A 15,659-nucleotide genomic window follows, 5' to 3' on the forward strand; every position below is an offset into this window, starting at 1 on the left:
TTTTGGGGGAGAACAGCCTGGTCTGTGAGTCTAAAACCTAGATAGTTATAAGGATCNTGGGTCTGTACCTTTTCAGGAGCTAATTGTAGCCCCTTAGCAGCTAAGGCCTGTTGTAAGTCTCTGAAACATAAAAGTAATTCCTAAGAGTCCTTTCCCGCTATCAAAACGTCATCTGTGAAATTAATAATATAAAGGGGCGCCAAATGTGTGGTTCTACCTCCAGAAACACTGTAGCCTGGATCCGAACTGGAGGACGGGAACTCCTGCAAAGGAACAGGGCTGCGAAAAGAAACATGGGGCCCTGACAAAACTTCTGATCAAGGCCCAGATTTTTATTCTTTGAACTGGCTTAAGTACAAGGAAGAGTTCCCAGCATGCCCCTGAGTCCTCTAGTTGCCACGGCGGTTCTCGCGATGATGAGCAGTCTTTATGGTGGCGGGCAGTTCTCGCAATGGCGGGCAGTTCTTGCGATGGTGGGCGGTCCATTGCCCGGGCGGTCCGGGCGATGGTGGGCGGTCCGGGCAATGGTGGGCGGTCCAGGCGATGGTGGGCGGTCCGGGCGATGGTGGGCAGTCGGGGCGATGGTGGGCGGTCCGGGCGAACTGGGTAGCACTCTGCTATTCCTGCTGGAGGGGGCGTGGTTAATGGGGGTGGGAGACACCAACACCCAACTACTCCCCTTCTGTCCACTTTCCCTCCCTCCACCCTTGTGATTGCTTTGATCTCCTTCCCAAGTGGGACTGAGGCATCCTCACTTGGGCTCTTAAATTTGTTGAACTTGGGCTTTTAAATTTGTGGACTGTATCTTGGGTATTCTTTGGGGGGAGGTAATATCCACTTATTAGTGAGGTCTAAGTTACCTCACTCAGGATGATATTTTCCAGTTCCATCCATAGGCTTGCAAAACTCAGAATGTCCTGATTCTTAATACCTGAGTAGTATTCCACTGCGTAAATAAACCACATTTTCTGTATCCATTCTTTTGTTGTGGGAAACTGGGTTGTTTTCAGCTTCTGGCTATCAAAACAAGGCCACTATGAACACAGTGGAACACATTACCTGTGGCATGGTGGGACATCTTTTGGCTATATTCCCAAGAGTAGTATTGCTGGATCTTCAGGTAGATCTATTTCCAATTTTCTGATGAACCTCCAGATTTATTTCCAGAGTGATTGTACCTGTTTTCAATACCACCAGCAAAGTAGGAGTCTTTTTCCACATCCTGGTCAACAGGTGGTGTCACCTAAGGTTTTGATTTTAGCCATTCTGATTGGTGTAAGGTGGAATCTCAGGATCATTTTGACTTGCATATTTTCCTGATCACTAAGGACTTTCAACATTTCTTTAGGTGTTTCTTTGCCATTCAAGATTCCTCTGTTGTGAATTCTCAATTTAGTTCTGTACCCCTCCCCCCTTTTTATTGGATTGTTTGGTTTTTTGGTGCTTAGCTTCTTGAGTTCTTTACATATTTTTTATAGTAGCCCTCTATCAGATGTGGAGTTAGTGAAGATTTTTTTTTTCCCAATCTGTAGGCTGCCATTTTGTCTTATTGACTATGTTGTTTCCCTTACAGAAGCTTTCCAGTTTCATGAGGACCCGTTTTTCAATTCTTGATTTTACAACTTGAGTTATTGGAGTTCTGTTTAGAAAATTTGCCTCTGTGCCAATGAGTTCGAGGATTTTTCCACTTTCTCTTCTATTAGATTTAGTGTATCTGGTTTTATGTTGAGGTCCTTGATCTACTTGGACTTGAGTTTTGTGCAAGGTGACAAATATGGGTCTATTTTCATCTTTCTACATACAGAGAGCCAGTTAGACCAGCACCATTTATTGAAGATGCTTTCTTTCTTCCATTGTATATTTTTGGCTTCTTTGTCAAAAATCAAGTTTCCATAAGTGTGTGGTTTTATTTCTGGGTCTTCAATTATGTTCCAGTGATCAATGTATTTGTCTCTGTACCAATAACATGCAGTTTTTAATCTCTATTGCTCTGTAGTAAATCTTGAGATAAGGGATGGGAATAGGAATAGCCTCAGCCATTCTTTTACTGTTAAGAATTGTTTTCTCTCTTCTGGGTTTTTGCCTTTCCAGATGAATTTGAGAATTTCTCTTCCCATGTCTTTGAAGAATTGTGTTGGGATTTTGATAGGGATTTAATTATATCTGTATATTGCCTTTGGTAATATGGCCATTTTTACTATATCAATTCTGCCAATGCATAAGCATGGGAGATCTCTCCATATTCTGATATCTTCGATTTCTTTCTTGAAAGACTTGAAGTCATACAGGTCTTTCACTTGTTTTGTTAGTTACACTAAGGTATTTTATATTATTTTTAGTTATTGAGAAGGTAGATGTTTCCTAATTTCTTTCTCAGCCTGTTTATCATTTTTATAAAGGATGGCTATTGATTTATTTTAATCTTTTATCAGGCCACTTAGCTGAAGTTGCTTATCAGCTGGAGAAGTTCTCTGGCAGAATTTTGGGGGTTGCTTATATATACTATCATGCCATCTCCAAATAGTGATACCTTTATTTCTTCTTTGTCAATATGTATCACCTTGATCTTGTTATTTTATTGTTCTAGCTAGCACTTCAAATACTATACTAAGTAGATATGGGAAGAGTGGGTAACCTTTGTTTTGTGACCAATTTAGTGGGATTGCTTCAACTATCTCTCCATTTAATTTGATACTGTTTGTTGGTTTGCAGTAAACTGCTTTTATTACATTTATGTGTGGGCATTGAATTCTTTATCTTTCCGAAACTTCTCCAGGGGAACCTACAGACTGTGGTTTCTATTTCACTGTGTGCAGTAAAACTCCAGGGAAGCTTTCAGCCTGTTGGGTCAGTTGTACTGCATGCTACTGATTCCAGGGGAGGCCTTCAAACTGTTGTGTCTGTTGCCATGTGTATAGATTAGCTCCTGGGATGCCTTCTAACTGTGGTATCTTCAGGAGAGCGAAGAAGCTGGTTATCAGTTGCTCAGTTGCCGTGCGTGCACCAGATTTCCTGGTATGTCAGGCTGTGGTATCAGTTGCCAAACCGCTCTGAGTTCAGCGTATCTTCTGAGATGGGTCAGTACATAGTGTCTTCAGGGAAACAGACCAGCTAAAACTCTGCCCCAGCAGAAAGGACTGGGAAGAAGGGATTGTTTCTTTGATCTCTTATTGGTTCCTTCTCTGGAATAAGAGCACATTTCTTTATGGTTCCTGAAAAGAAGTTTATGTAACACCAATGTATAAAGTGGAGTATGGGTCCATATTTTCCTACATAATGCAGTGGCATGACAGTTCACTAGGGAACTCTATTTTATGTAGAAAGTAACTGAAACACACAAATATTTTAGTTATATTTATTCAGTAGACAAATGAGTAGATGAAACAAAAATATAATCTGAGCCAGTTTGTACTAAGAGTATTATTTCTAGAGCTTGAACTTCTCCCATATTTAGTTGATTTGAAAGTATTGAGCTTCAGCTATTTGAAAAAAAAGATATTCCAGGATATTGGAGGTCCCTTGTTCTCTAAAATATAATTTAGAAATTCTAAAATAAATGTTATTTTCAGATTTTAATTTCAATTTCAATTTTAAATTTTGATAATTTGGCACAACAAGTATACCATATTTACATTATTTCTACACACTATTTTGTCACACTTTCTCAAATTTACAACTTCTGTTTCTATGTGTATTATGGTTAACTATATTTATACACACATAGAGACAATTTACTGAGTCTGATTGTCATTACATATTACATATCCTCTAGGGGTAAATGTTAACCAGCGCATTGCAAGTAGTAAACTAATAATGTGTCCTGGAGAGCAGCTTATGTTAACAAGTAGATCTTATATCAACATTATGCAGGTGATCATGTTGTAGAAACTTCATGGATGCAGTAACCTCATTTCTTTTTTTTTTCAGTATACAATCTAACTAAACTGCTCAAGAAACAAAGTCCATCTATTTGCTGTCAACAAGAAACACATTTACATTTTTTCTGTTAGAAATCCATTTACTTTATTTCCCCTTTTATTGAAAATATATCTTTTTCCAATCAAAGATATCTTGATTAAACATTTCCTCCTATTCCTTTCATGACCTGCCTACCTCTCCTTCCATCTGGATCCACTCCATTTCTGTCTTTCATTGTAAATCTACAGATTTCTAAGAGACAACAATAATACAACATAACAAAATAAAACAGTATAAGATAAAACAAAAATCATTACATCAAATTTGGTCAAGGCAACCCAACAGAAGGAATAGTGCCCAAACAGTAGGAACAAGAATCAGAGACCCATTTATTCACACACTAAGGAGTCTTATAAAAGTACTAAACTGAAAGATAGAGATTTTATATATATATATATATATATATATATATATATATATATATATATATATATTCTCTGACCTGATAAATTTAGGTGTAGGCTCTATGTTTTCTGCTTCAGTCTCTGAATTAATGTGAACTTTGCTCCTTAGATTTAGATACCCTTGTTCTCCTGTATTCTTCCTCCTCTCTGGCTCTTACACTGTTTTTGACTTCTCCTCTTGTGGGGTTAACTGAGTTCTGAGGGCAGGAAATTTAATAAGAAATCACACTTAAAGCTTTGTGTTCCAAAGTCTCTTTCTGTGTGTATAATATCTGGTTTTGGGTCTCTATATTTGTCCCCCTCTGCTCCAGTGGGAAACATCTCTTATGTTGGCTGAATAAGACCCTGTCTGTGATACAAGTTGTATCTATAGCATGATACAATTAGGAGTCCTGTTATAACTTTATGTTTGACCAGCAGTATATAGCTTTACAGTAGGTCTATAAGTTTCTTACTTTTGGTAATCAAATAGTGTTAGATATGGGACCCTTCTCATGGAGTAGATTTCATGTCAAATTGAACACTTTTTGGTTATTCCCATAAGCTTTTGCCACTATTGACCTAGAATATTTTGAGGTTTTGTGACTTGGATAGTTTTAGATTTATCATTTGATAGCCTTAAGAGTACCTTCCTGTATCAAAAAAGATTCTATGTAGGCACTAGCTCAGCTCTTCATGTTTAGTAAGTTGTTTGGGTATTGTCTTTGACAATAGGACATTGTTATAAGTCTGTACAAAGCAAACCATTGTCTTGGCAGCAGTTGGGCTTGGGGAGAGATTTTCATATTACCTCTTTGGCTATCAACTCAAATCTATATGAATCAGCCCAGTACTAGATGCTTCATTTAGTGACAAGAAATAGAAAGTTTTGATTCCCTCTCCCTCATTATGTGGAGACTTCATGAAGAACATCTTCATATATTTTAGTAAGTTTCCACAGTGCTAGCTTTCCATACAATTCTATAAATGCCCCTCAATTCTGCCTATTTCTCCCCACATTCCTTTCCTTAACATTATCTCCCTTCCTACTGCTGATTTTCTTCTACCAGTGTCCACTACCCCAAGTTTACCCATAAAATCTAACCTATTTTACCTTCCTATGGAGAGTTATATATCTGCCCTAGTCCCTTCCTCTATACCTAAACACTCAGGTCTACAAATTGTAGCTTTGTTATCATTTACTTAATGGCAAATATCTATATAAGAAAATACATAATTAGAAAGAGATATTATCTTTCTAGGTCTGGATTATCTTATTCAGAATGATATTTGCCTGTAATTTCAAGACTATTTTTTAATGCCTGAGTTACCATTATATCCCATCTGTAAGTATACCATGTTTTGTTTAACAATCCTTTAGTTGAGGGACATCAATGATGTTTTCAATTTCTGGCTATTATGAACAGAGATGCAATGAGCATGGTAGAAGTGACCTCTGTGGTAGGGTGAAATATCCTTTGGTCATATAATGAGGAGATCTGTAGCTGGATCTTGAGGTAGATTGATGTTCTACTTTCTGAGGAATGACCATAAAGATTTTCATATTGGGTGTACAAGTTTTCACTACCACAATCAATGGAGACATGTCCTCTTTAGACCATAAACAGCCTGAGCTGTCGGTTATGATACTGATTTTAATGATTTTGACAGGTATAGATAGAATCTCAAAGTAATTTTGATTTTCATTTCCCTGATGGCTAAGGAATATTTGTGCATCTATATTCATAAGTATAATTATTCTAATACTTTTTATTGTTGAACTTTTATGTGTTTTGATATGAAGGTAAATATGGTCTCATAAGAGGATTGGGGAATGCTTTTATTTCCTTCCCTGTTTCTATTTTGGTGAATAACTTGAAGAGTTACTAGCATTAATTCTCCTTTGAAATCTGGAATAATTCTACACTAAATCCACATGGCCTTGGGCTACGTTTGGTTGGGATATTTTAGTGACTATTTCAAGTTCTCTAAGTCTCTTTAAGTTGTTTATTTCATCTTGATTTAACTATGGTAAGTGCTTCATATCAAGTAAAATACACATTTCTTATAGATTTTCTAATTTGTTGGAGTAAAGATTTTTTTAAATTATGTTGTTATTATTCTTTAGAAGTCATTGGTATACCTTGTTATATCTTGGCTTTTGATTCCAAGTGTATTAATTTGGATATTCTCTCTCTGCATTTAATTTAGTTTGGATAAGCATTGTCCATCTTGCTGATTTTCTAAATGAACCAACTCTGCTTCATTCATTCTTTGTAATGTTTTCTTTGTTGGTATTTTTTTTTTCTGCTCTTAGTTTTAATATTTCTTGCTATCTTCTCTCTGTTCTAGAATTGCCAGGTGTTCTACTATGTTGCTACTATAAAATCTCTACAGTTCTTTTTTTAATTGTTTGCGCTTAGTGCTATGAACTTGCCTTTTATAACCATCTTGATTATGTTCCATGAGAATGGGTATGCTGCCTATTCATTTTCTTTCAAGAAAGGTTTTAATTTCCTTCTTCCTTCCTTCCACTGATCCATCTCTACAGCTCTATCATTCTTTACTTCTCTCTTGCCTCATTTTTCATTTAGTAGAGACCTTTTCAGTTTCCATGAATTTATAAGCTTTCTCTTGTTTCTGTTCTTGTTGATGATATCGAGCTTTACTCTGTGGGGGTCTGATAGGATGTAGGCACTTATATCAATTTTTTGAATCTGTTGAGACTTGCTTTGTGTCCACATATGTGGTCAGTTTTGAAGAAAATTGTATGAGTTTCTGAGAAAGTATATTCTTTTTCTTTAGGTGAATATTCTTTAAATAAATCTCAGGTCTCTGTTTTGCAACATATATTATTTCCATGATTTATCTATGTATTTTTATTTTGGATGACCTGTCTATTGATGAGAGTGGGGTACTGAAGTCTCTTACTGTCAGTGTGTGATGGTCAATATGTGAATTAAAGTGTATTAGTGCTTCTTTTACAAACTTCAATATGTTTTATGTTTGGGGAATAGATAAAGAATTAAAATGTCATCTTGGTGGATTTTTTTTTTTTTCATTTGAGGAGTATACGATGTCTTTTCCTAACTTTTTTGATTAGTTTTGGTTTGATGTATTTTGTTACATCAAAATTTCTACACAAGTTTGCGTCTTAAATCCATTTTCTTGGAATATTCTTTTTTAGCCCTTTACACTGAGGTAATGTCTTTGTTGCTGAGTTATGTTTCTTGGATTCCGAAGGATGGATCACATTTTCCTATCCATTTTGTCAGTCTGTACATCTTTACTGGGGATTCAAGACCATTGATTTTGAGAGATAACAGCGACAATTGGTTACTGACTGCTATTTTGTTGTCATTTGATGGTGGTTATAATGGTGAAGGTGATCATGGTGATACTGTGGGTGTTCATGTGTATGCTTCCTTTCTTTTGATTCGCTGGTCTGTGATTATTTATTTCTTGTGATTTTATGGTTGTAGTTAACTTCCTTAGCTTGCTATTTTCCTTCTATTACCTTCTATAGGATTGGGTGTATAAACTAAAATTCCCTAAAATTAGTTTTATCAAGTCATACCGTATTTCCTCCATTTACACTGATTGAATGTTTTGTTCAGGATAGAAATCTGAGTTAACACACCTGTCTTTTAGAATTTGCAGTACCTCTTTTTGAGGCCCTTCTGGCTTTTGTAATTATTCATTATGAAGTCAGTTTTAGTTCTAATAGGTTTGCCTTTATGTCTCACATGGAGTTTCTCCCTTCAATCTGTTTATAATCTATCTGCATTCTGCACATTTAATGGCATTAGTATAGGCGTGTCCTTCTTTGGGTTAGGACATATTTCTTCTATGATATTTTAGAAAATGAGAATATTTTCTGGGGTATTGACCCTATGTTTCTTCTTCTTCTTCAGTGATTCCTTTTACTCTTAGATTTGACCTTCCCATAGTGCCTCAGATATCTTGCATATTCTGTGTCAGGGTTTTGTTTAGATTTTACATGTTCTTTGACTAATATATGAATTTCTTCTACTGGGTTTTCTAGGACTGAGACTCTTTCTTCTGTCTCTTACATTCAGTTTATAAAGCATGCCTCTGTATTAGTTCTTATTCAAAATCCTAAATATTATCCTTTTTTATTTTTATTTATTTATTTATTTATTTATTTTTACTGTTTGCATTTTCTTATATTTCTTTTTAGGGATTTGTTGACTTTTTCCTTAACAACCTCTAACATAAAGGTCATTTAAGTTTTGTTTTGTTTTGTTTTGTTTTGTTTTGTTTTTATTTTTCTTCAGGTATACCTGTTGTGTTAGGGCTTCTGTGCTTTTAGGAGAGACATTTTGTTCTCACTCTTATTCACTGTGTTTTTATGCTTAAGTCTAGATGTCTGGGATTGAGAAGATTAGTTTAGATGCTGATATCTATTTTTGTCTTTGTTGGGTAGTTGTTTTGTTTGTTTGGTTTTGTTTGTTTGTTTGTTTGTTTCCTATCTGGAATTTAGAAAAGTATGGTGGCTATGTTGTCTGGTAGTAAATTTTCTATGGACCTGTAGTCATATATGTGGTCACTTTGAGTCCCAGATTAAATGTCTGTGTGCATTGGGAGCTAATGCTTAGGAACTGGAATAGGCTAGGCATCAGAGTACATTCACAGGAGGGAAGAAAGCAGTGTGTTTCCTCAGGATTTGCCTATTCGTTCTTAAAATGGGGATGGAGAGTAAAGTGATTTGACCACAGAATGTCTACTACAGAGCTGAAAATGAAACTGGGGCAATAGATTTGGAGGGAAAGAAGAGGGGAAGATCTAAAGTCAGAATACCTGCTTCCCTCTCACAGTGAAGTGTAGTTGAATGCAATAAAGCAATGAATTAGGTAGAGAGGTTAGGAGTGGAAGATGTGGGGAATGAGGAGAAATGAGTGTGAGGAGTGAAGGCTTCAGCAGGTATTCTGTTGCAGAGGTGGGGATGAGACTGGGGAATTGGGTCTCAAGATACAAAGGAAGAACTCAAGATCTTCACTCAGCTTATTGCTCTGACAGGAATGACCTTTGGATTAGCAAGGACTTCCTTTTGGAATTTGGGACTTAGATAAAACAGCAAGTGAAGGCAGGGGAGTTAGGAGTGGCATATCCATGTGATCCACTAAATGTGGGGTAAAGGGCTGCCACAGACACTCTACAGAGCTGGGGATGAGGCTGGGTAAACAGTTAGAGATGAAGCTTCTGCCTATCTGATCCCCTGGTAGGAGACTTTTTTACTTTACGCCATTAATCCCTAAGATTTTTATTGACAAGATTATCATGTAGACAAGCACTGCACAGACATGGATGATATAAGAAAGAACTGGGTTGAAAGTTGTAAGTGAATCCTAGCTAGTTGTGTTCTGGACAGATTCTATGCCTAAAACATTTATCTTACTAGGATATAGCTGTCCCCTTTTCAAATTTAAATTTTCAAATGTTGAAGCAGCTTTTTTTTTTTTGAAACAGCTTTTCAAAAACTATATACCTCAAGCCATACATAACCTAGGATACATTTGAAAATCCTGTAAAATTATTTAGTGAAATTCATAATAACTGCTTGTTTGATTGTTAAAAGAAAACTATTATCATTAAAATGTGCATGAGCCTGCTTCCATTGAAGCTCAATTTTAGCAGAAAATTTTGATTTTGAAATAGGAAAAGAAATCTGTGCATGAACAATCTGCTTCCTAAGCTCAGTTTGTCTATATCACTACAAATCCCGCTTTTGGATCAACACTCTATATAATAATATTGTAACATAAATTTAGCCCATTCGGATTCATGTTATACATGAAGAAATATAAATTACATATTTGTTTTAACTTTTAAATAGAATTTATGTAAATTGAGATAGACTTGTCATTTTTAATGGAAATCTGCTACTTTACTTTTAGTACAAATCAAGAGTGGATTAAGGTAAGTGTATATAGTTGCTATGAGGAACTTCTTAAGAGTGAAAAGAACCAAGAGGGTATTCCCCAGAATTTACTCGACAGCATCATTTCTTTATTTTGAGTTCTTGTATAATCTATTGTATAAGAATTTATTGTGACTGATATCAAATGATAACTTCAATATCCTTATATAACCCCCTTAAGACTATATTGTGGATGTTATCTTATAAATATCTCAATTTTATTATCAAAAATACAAATGTTTTTCACTTTATATGAATCTTTTCTAAAAGTAACAAAATGAAATTATCGACATTAATTCTTGTATTTATTTAGTAAAAAATACATTGTTAATTATTCTGAAGCATGACAGGAGACATATGTATGTGTGTGTGTGTGTGTGTGTGTGTGTGTGTGTGTATGTGTTTTGAGTGTATGTATGTGCATGCATGTGTGTGTACGTGCAGTGTGTATGTGTGTATTCATGTGTATGTATGGGTTATGTGTGTATTTATATGTGCTTGTGTGTGTTGTGGGTGTGTGTGATATATGGATTTAAGTGTGTGTGCATATGATGTGGTATGTGTGTATATTTGTGTATGTGCCATGTAAGAATGTATGTAATATAAGTGTGTGTGTGTGGTATAAGTATGTTTGTGTATGTATGTGTGTGTGTGATATATGGTTTTATGTGTGTGTGTGCATGTGATATGATATGAGTGTATATGTGTATACACAAATGTGTGTATACAAATTTACACAAATATATGTGTGATATAAGTGTGTGTGAGTGTGTGTGTTTGTGTTGTTTCATTCAGCAACATCATCTGAGCCTTCACAAGGCAAAAAATGGGATGAATAAATTCTCTGTATCTAGGGCAGAAACAATGAGCCCTAGATTTACTTTGCTCCTCTGAAGTCTATTGAATTCTAGTCACTACAAAATACAGGCTAGTGAAACTTAATGTGCAAGGGGATTGAAAACGTGCTGAGTGTTTGGAAATGAGGAGATTCCAGACAGTGTGAGAGGACAGCAGAGCAGGAAACAGCTGCCCACACATGCACCTGCCATTGTGCATGCTAAGGTGAAGAAACTTGCTGACTTCTAAACATGAGCAGTGAGCCAATCATGACAAGAAAGTTAGAAAGACTATATGGGAGGACTTGCAGAGACCGCTTCACTAAAGAGACTGCCTACTGAGATAAGCTAACCTTTGCTGTTGCAGTGTAAAATAAATGTGCTGAGTTTCTTAGTTGCTGTTACTGTATCTCCATCAGACCACACAGCCCTTCATATCCCAAATACTTTGTACATATGGCTTCTCTTTCTCCATTTCCCTATCTGTCTAGTCAAGTCAAACCCCAATGCCTTGCAGGTCACAGAACACAAACATACACAATCACATGAAGACACACATACATTCTCTCTCTCATATAGGCATAAATAATAACAACATATAATTAAATTGAAACATATTTCAGTGGCCAGATATATTTTTAACAAGAAAATTACACTATATAAAACAGTATCCCAAAGTATGAGTGTTCACGAGATGTACTTATATAAATAAGTAAAGGAATATGTTGAGGAGAATTTTATAATATGCATTAATAAACTCAACAAACAGAATAATCAAGGATATATATATATATATATATATTTAAAGGAATATATATTAACATATATTAATATATATTAAAGGAAGAGAAGGATTTCTTTCAAGTTTCACATGTATTCTGTACATAGTGAAAATCTCTCAAAGTATATCATGAATAAGATGTCCACTCCATTTTTTAATAAATAAAGCATATTGAAGGTTTGTCCAGAGCTACAGTTATTTCTGCATTGTTTGCTTATTTGAATAACTTCATATTTAACAGCCATTCCATCTACTTATCTTTAGGATTAAGTTATAATCAAAAGCCATTGGTTCCCTCTGCACATTCTTCCATGTCTGATTTATCCTTAGCTTCCTGATCATATAAAACCTCTGTTTGGTTTTACATTTACTTCTTTTAAGGAAACATTATTAATTGAAATTTTTTATTGATAACCCACTTAATTTTTCATTCATTAAGCATCTGTTATGATACAGGCTAGGAATTTTTTGTATTTGTTTTTTGTGTGTTTCATATCTCAGTATAGACTTTAAAATACTGTGGGATGAAGAATTAGATGATTTTCTTGTACATTGGTTTGGTTTGTTTGTCTTGGTTATACTGTGAGATAACAACCACTATACCTAATCTCCTGAGGATATGTGTGCTTAACTTGAATTAATAAATTTTTGAATACATGAAACTATATAACTTGAATTTTATTAGAGACTGACAGCCTCTGTATTTAAGAAGCCTTATTTAATATTAATACTCAATCTGTTGCTCTTTTGATGATCCTAGAATGTAGATTTTTATTTACAGTTGGGGAAATGATTTATTTTCAAGGAAAAGCAAATAAAATAAGATCTACTTTGCAGTACTCATTTTTTACTTACCTTTAGAGAAGCATGTTATAATCTAGTTCCAAGTACACCATACTTCTATTTGCCTCATTTGTTACAACCTTATTTTGGTGACTTTCCTACAAATGTATACATCATATTCCCTCTAAGGTCCTTGTGGAATTTTCTTAAAGCATTTTCTATATTTCAGAAAGATTAATTGATTGTAGATTGCCTTGGCTTGCTTTATATATTTTTTCTTATACTTATTTGCTTTGAAAGTATATTTGTAGATTAAATTATTGACAGTTTAATTTCAGAATAGTAAAAATTGACTTAATAAAACATATGTCAATTAAAATAGATCATAACATTACTGGTATTACAATGTTCCTCAATAAATCAATATACCTCACTAGACTCTGGGGACAGTTTACAAGGGGAGAGGAGTTGATGAACGATGCTTGATCTTTACGCTAAGTAGGACTCAGTATTTTACTGTAAGCAGCTACAAATATTTTTCTAAATTCGTCGATGATATTCGTCGATGATATAAGAAGGTAACATTCAATATCCAATTTCAAGGCAATATAAATTTCTAGCTGCTCAGAAAACCAAAAGTTTAGTCAATCACAGTAAGTAGAAGATCAAGATTCCTTCAGAATAAACTGAGTGGTGGCTACATTTCTCTAAATAATAGTGCAGCCTCTCTTCCTTTGTCCTGGAAGCTTAGGCTCCTCTTGTGCAATGCAGTTTTCCACCTTAAATCATGACGAATGATAATTCATGAAAAATAATTGCATGAAAATCACATTGTGAACATGTGTCAGAAATTTTCTAGAAAGATAATTAAAAATCAAATATGTTGAAGCTAAAATAGTATGCAGGCCACCATCAGCAAGCAATTACTGGGGTGATTTTAAATATATACATGTATATTTGCCTAGCTTAAATATATAGAGGAGTAAAGATAATGTGAGAGATGTACCATTGCTCAGGACATCAATCAACATCCATTAGTAAAAATTATGGCTGTCATCAAGTGTGTTATATACTGCGTCATTGTTGTACTTTGCTTTAATTTCAATAAATGAATTAAATTTCAAAAATATTTGTTTACTACTTTATGTAAATAGATTTGAAGCTCTTTGTTTTAATTGGTATATTTACATAAAACTAATATCTCTTTCCCTTTAAAGTATACAATTGATACTAATTTTTATTGGAATTCTAATTCCATTAGAATGTTTTTCATACTTCTATATATTCTGTTGTAATGCTGGGGAATGAGTCTTGGAAGGCAAAGATGTGTCTGCTATATAAATAGACTATAGAACTGTTGACTTTATTTTACACTGTAAAATCAGGAAAAATCAAAACCCAAGCATTAATTGCCAAACATACAGTATTTCTTCAATATAATGACAATGCAAACTTTTACCTTATATAAGTGGTATTTTTATTTTTGCATTCCAGGCATTTATTATAGCATGATATATTTGAAATAACATATACCATTTAAGTCTGTCTTTAGGAGCTAATTTCAAAAAACAAAACCAGTTTAAGAAGCAGAATTTAGCCAGAATGGTGGCATAAGCATTTAATCCCAGTACCCAGAAGGCAGAGCCAGATGGTTATCTGAATTCCAGAACAGCCTGGTCTACAGAATGTGTTCCAGGTCAGCGGGTGATACCGGGAAACTCTGTATTGAAAAAAATAAAGAAAATGAAAGGAAGGAAGGAAGGAAGGAAGGAAGGAAAGAAGGAAGGAAGGAAGGAAGGAAGGAAGAAAATTAAATTGTGAATTCTGTAGCCTTAAGAATTAATTATTACAGAGTCAAGGGGGCATTCCCAACTTCCCTGAGACAACTGCTATCTGCATGGACCTCCACTATCCTACCAACTCTCTACCACTTCATCAGACCTGTGTACAAGGAAGCACACACATTAGTTTCCTTTCCTGCACCCATTTTTCCTACCCACTGAGTCCATTGGGGTACTCCACAGCTAACCCGAGCCACCTGTTATCCTTGCAGACCTCAATTTTCCTGGCACCTCTCATCCACCTTCATCAGACCTATTGATCCAGGACCATACAGCCCAAGGATACCTACCTACCGATCAGAGGTCAGCCACACCATGATCATTGATGTTAGGCCTCCACCCAATACCCACTACAACTGGAACATTGGGGTACTAAAGCTACCCAGATGGCTGAAGGACCTCAACAGAGTACAATCAACAACAACCAAAAAGGGCAATATGAATATGTGCTTCAAAACACAGCTACCCTATCAGAGTAAGCCCTGGATATCCTAACACAACTAAAACGCAAGAAAGTGACATTAAATTCAATCTTATAAATATGGTGGAGGCCTTTAAAGAGGATACAAATGATACATTAAAGAAATACAAGAAAACACAGTCAAGCAGACAGAGGCTTTGAAAGAGGAAACAAATAAATATCTTAAGAAATACAGGAAAACAAAAATAGATGAAGGAAATAAATAAAACTATTCAAGACATGGAAATAGAAACGATAAAGTAAACACAAACTAAAGAAACTCTGGATATAGAAACAAATGTAAGCATCACCAATAAATGGAAAAGAGAATCTCAGGTACAGAAGTCACAACAGAAGAAATTGGTATATTCAGAGAAAATATTAAAACTAAAATATTTCTGAAACAAAGTATCCAGGAAATCTGGGATACTATGAAAAGACCCAACCTAAAAATAATAGGAATAGAAGAAGATGAAATGACTCAGCAATAAGTACCAGAAACTATTTACACCAAAACATACAAGAAAACTTTCCCAACCAAAAATAAAAGAGATGCCTATGATCATATAAGAAGCTTATAGAACACCAACTAGGTGGCAGCAAAGGAAAAAGTCCAGGTAACATACTAATTAGAATTACACCTGACTTCTTTTTTT

The 15,659-nt window shown here is 35.0% G+C and overlaps 1 pseudogene; it reads left to right on the forward strand.

Moving 5' to 3' along the window:
- Positions 1–451: 451 nt before the first annotated feature.
- LOC110320197 overlaps positions 452–15,659 on the forward strand; it is a 155,460-nt pseudogene continuing 140,252 nt past the window's right edge.

This window comes from Mus pahari, chromosome 4, assembly GCF_900095145.1.
Source record: "Mus pahari chromosome 4, PAHARI_EIJ_v1.1, whole genome shotgun sequence".
NCBI classification, from domain to species: domain Eukaryota; kingdom Metazoa; phylum Chordata; class Mammalia; order Rodentia; family Muridae; genus Mus; species Mus pahari.